Source organism: Astatotilapia calliptera, unplaced genomic scaffold, assembly GCF_900246225.1.
Source record: "Astatotilapia calliptera unplaced genomic scaffold, fAstCal1.2 U_scaffold_83, whole genome shotgun sequence".
NCBI lineage: Eukaryota > Metazoa > Chordata > Actinopteri > Cichliformes > Cichlidae > Astatotilapia > Astatotilapia calliptera.
In genome coordinates this window covers 66,744-71,010 of record NW_020535826.1, presented here as the reverse complement: position 1 = coordinate 71,010, position 4,267 = coordinate 66,744, and the positions used below count along the sequence as shown (strand labels likewise).

General features: G+C 39.5%; 1 long non-coding RNA gene across 1 annotated transcript; it reads left to right on the top strand.

Annotated features, from left to right (window-relative positions):
• The first annotated feature begins 2,327 nt into the window (after nt 1-2,327).
• On the top strand, nt 2,328-3,397 carry LOC113018434 (uncharacterized). Its single transcript, XR_003271792.1, has 3 exons — nt 2,328-2,430; nt 2,509-2,565; nt 2,995-3,397. It is a non-coding gene; the product is annotated as an uncharacterized LOC113018434 (long non-coding RNA).
• Nucleotides 3,398-4,267: the final 870 nt, after the last annotated feature.

Genomic DNA, 4,267 nt, shown 5'->3' with positions numbered 1-4,267 from the left:
TCAGAGTCATATGATGAAGATTCAGATGAAGACATCTCATTATTGCCAAGCACATCAAAAGGTCTGCTATGCCAAGATGACATCTCCAAAGCGCATGAACAATCAGATTCAACGAATTTAATCCACAACTTGACAAAGGACAAGCCACAAGATAAAAGTGAGCTTTGCGAAACTGAATCAGAAAAAATGACTTTAAGTAAAAGAAATTACTGCTATTTTTGTGGCAAACCACAAGCTAAAATTTCCCGCCACCTGAAAACGCACAAAACGGCTCCTGATGTTGTGCATGCATTTTCCCTGCCTAGAGACTCAAACGAGCGTAAAAGTCTGTTAGAGAAATTGAGAAATAAGGGAAATTTTAAGCATAATGCTGCAGTTTTGCATGGTGGAGTGGGACCACTGAAAGTGAAGAGAAGACCCAAGATTAAAGCAGTAGAGGGAAAGTTTGCTCATTGCTTTTATTGTCAAGGGATGTATGTTCGCAAGGATCTTTGGAGACATGTCCGCAGATGTCCTAACAAACCAAAAGATGACACGGATAAAGAACCTGGAAGAACCAAAGTACTCGGCCTGGCTTTAACTCTGGAGTCTCAGTGTTATCCGCAGGTGTCAAGTGGAGTCTGGAAGGTTCTTGCTGTTATGAAACAAGATGAGATTGCCTCAGCTGTGCGAAATGACTTTACTGTTATTCAGTTTGCCCAGTCCCTCTACAATAAACATGGACAAGACCCTACAAAGTATGATTATATACGACAGAAGCTTCGTGAAGCGGGACGTTTGTTGTTGTGTCTGCGCACAGAATTCTCAGTGCATAACATGGAAGAAGCTATTAAGCCTGCTAATTTCCAGAGAGTTGTGCAAGCAGTAAAGAAAGTTTCAGGTTTTGATGAAGAGACACTGTCATACAAAACTCCAAGCCTTGCGCTGAAACTGGGACATACACTGCATAAAATGTCTGACATTATCCATTGTCGTGCCCTCATGACAGAGGATGAAGCCCTAATCAAGTCCACTGATGCGTTCAAGAAGTTGTATGTCTCCAAATGGTCTGAGATGGTGTCTCACCGTGCCTTGAACACATTGAGTGAGGCAAAGTTTAACAAGCCATCAACATTGCCCTTTACAGAAGATGTTCGGATTCTCCATCACTACCTTCAAAAATCTGCAGAAAGTGCCTTTTGCAGCTTGGAGAACGAAGCCACAGCTCAGAATTATGCCCAACTTGCACAAGTTACACTCTCACAAATCATTGTGTTCAACCGAAGACGTTCTGGAGAGGTTTCAAAGATGCGCCTCAAAAGTTTTCTTGAAAGAGACAAAACAGCACTCCACACAGATGTTGCCATGGGGCTCTCAGAAATGGAACAGAGACTCTGTAACTATTTCTGTAGAATAGAAATAATGGGAAAAAGGGACAGAAATGTTCCAGTTCTGCTAACACCAAGCATGCTGGATGCTCTGTCACTACTGGTTAGTAGGAGGCCTGACTGTGGTATTTGTGCCACTAATATCTACCTCTTTGCAAGACCCCGATCAATGAGTCATTACAGAGGAATGGACTCCTTGCGTGTTCATGCACACCAGTGTGGAGCAAAGCAGCCTGAGTATCTAAGATCGACACAGCTCAGAAAACATGTTGCCACACTCTCACAAGTCCTTAATTTGAAAAACAACGAACTTGATCAGGTTGCAGATTTCCTGGGTCATGATATCCGCGTTCACCGCGAATTCTACAGATTACCAGTTCCCACAACACAGCTGGCCAAGATTTCCAAACTGCTTTTAACACTGGAAAAAGGACAACTTTCCCAGATCCAGGGGAAATCACTGGATGAGATCAAAATAGAAGGTTTGTATTGAAAGGAGCAAATATTAGGGCAGTAGTTGAATATTATGCTTTATCAACCGAATTAAAACCTAAAAGCACAGACCATTCTGTTAAATGTCCATGATTTAAGGTTCTTGAAGTCTATTGTTTCATCACTTTGCAACATTTGGCAAACTGCAGAGTGGTGGCCTTAAATAGTAAAACTATGTACTATAATTTCCAGTATTTGTTCTGTATTTTGTCATATCTCGTTGTTAATGTGAGGTTTTTGGGGGGTTTGTGTTTGGTTTTTTGGGGGGGTTTTCCCACAATTTCTCAGATGAAATTGCATTAAGTGATGCTGAAACAAAGGACAGTGAGAGTGAATCAGATGATAAGCGTGTGGGGAGTGAGTTGGAGGGTGGGGTGGGCTGCTTTTAACTATGTAAAGCACTTTGTGCTACATTTTCTCTGTATGAAAAGTGCTTTATAAATAAAGATTGATTGATTGATTGATGATGATGACACAGCACTCACAATGTTGGCGTGTGGCACCAGTGAGCCTGTACATGCAGTAGCTGATTCCACAAACACAGCGCAGCTCCAAGACACTGTAGATTGTGGTAAGTTACCACTAGCTTGGTTTCTGTGGATAAAATGTTTGTTACAAATATTAAAACTTAATCAAATTGTGTAATCAGCAGATGAAGGACCACTCACAATGCCTGCAGCAAGTGAGACTGCTGCTCCCTCTGAAGGTAAGGGGTGCAGTTGGTTCTCTAAGCTTATTATTGTTTCATCACTTTGCAACATATGGCAAACTGCAGAGTGGTGGCAAAAAGTCACTTGGATGAGTGACAAAATGTTTCTCCCACTGAAAACGCTACGTCCAGATTAACAGAATCAACGTTTTGGGATTTACTTACCTGGATGATTGAGCATGCATCAAGAGACTTTTATTCAACTTTTTATTCAGTCTTTTATTCACAGCGGAACACTAAATGTCTCATTTTAGAAATTTGATAAATTTTCAAAGAGAATTTTAGCTCGTTTTGATATTGATGGTAGCAACACATTTCAGAAGTTAGTACAGGGTAGCATCCATTCTTTTAACCACCAAATGTTTTTTGTTTTTTTTGTTTGGTTTTTTGTTTGTTTTAACTACTACTACTTTATATATCTTCCAGAGAAAAATGCTGCTCAATCCCACAATTCCCGAAGAGCTCCCAAAAACATGTGGTCCAAGGCTGAGGTTGCTGCAGTGATGAGGCATTTTAAAGACCACATAAACAAAGGGAAACTAGCCACCAAAAATGAATGCAGTCATTGCAAATTGGTAGAAGATCCGGTGTTGGCAGGAAGAACAGTTCAAAACATAAGAGATTTTGTAAGAAACAGAGGATTAACTGCAAAAAGGCAGAAAAAAATGAACTAAAATAACTGTTTAGAGAGCTGTGGTTTTACATCTTGGTCAGATTGCCAATTGTTGTTAACACTGATGTTCTGTTTAAAGAAAAAAAAGTTCTTGTTAAATACAGAAGTAGTTTGTATTTCATAATTTTTACATTTAATTTATTTAGGGTTTTTTTTGACGGGTTATATTTAAAATAAAAAATTATAAATGCATATTTTCTCCCCTTAATATTTACCTTTAAACTATTAAAATTCATTTTAAATGTTTTTAATTTTTCTGTTTTCTATATTTTTATATTTCTGTGGGAAGCGTGGGCATTTTTGTCCATAGATTTCTTTTTTTATTTATGGTTAAAATTAATGTTCAGATCCAAGAACACTAATAAAATGATGTTCCAGTAATCCTGTGTCCTGTCAGATGTGTATTCATGGTAATGATGAGCTATTTACATATTACATCATTGTCCCTTTAAAGACCCAATATTGTTTTTTTTGGACCTCATAAAACACATTGTTGTCAAGTGGACAATGTCTCCAGAAAACACAATAGAGTCTGGTTGGTGTGTATCAGTGTATCTAGACTTCTATAGGGAGTGTATGAGGTCTGAAGTGACCCAAATTTTTTTCAGATTTTTTCGAACACTTTAACCTCGCTCCCTTGGCTCTAAGTCCTTTCAAAAGGGTAGTCCACTTAAACCACCACCGGGCGGATTGACGTAGTATAGTCCCGCCATACCACATAGACCCGTATGTGTGTGTGTGTGTGTGTGTGTGTGTGTGTGTGTGTGTGTGTGTGTGTGTGAGGTCCAGATGTGACCCTGTGAAGACTCCCCAAAGCTGGTGCCAGGAGTCTAGCGGTCCATCTGAACAAAAGGCTCTTATACTTAAACAGATATACGTGTGTTTGCTATACCATATATGTCATGATTCGGCCGTGTGGCAGGCAGGATGAGGACCCAAATTGCAAACTCACAGACACGGGGGATAAACTCAAAATGCAGCTTTATTGCTGACAGGTGATAAACAATAACGATGATACAAAAGCAA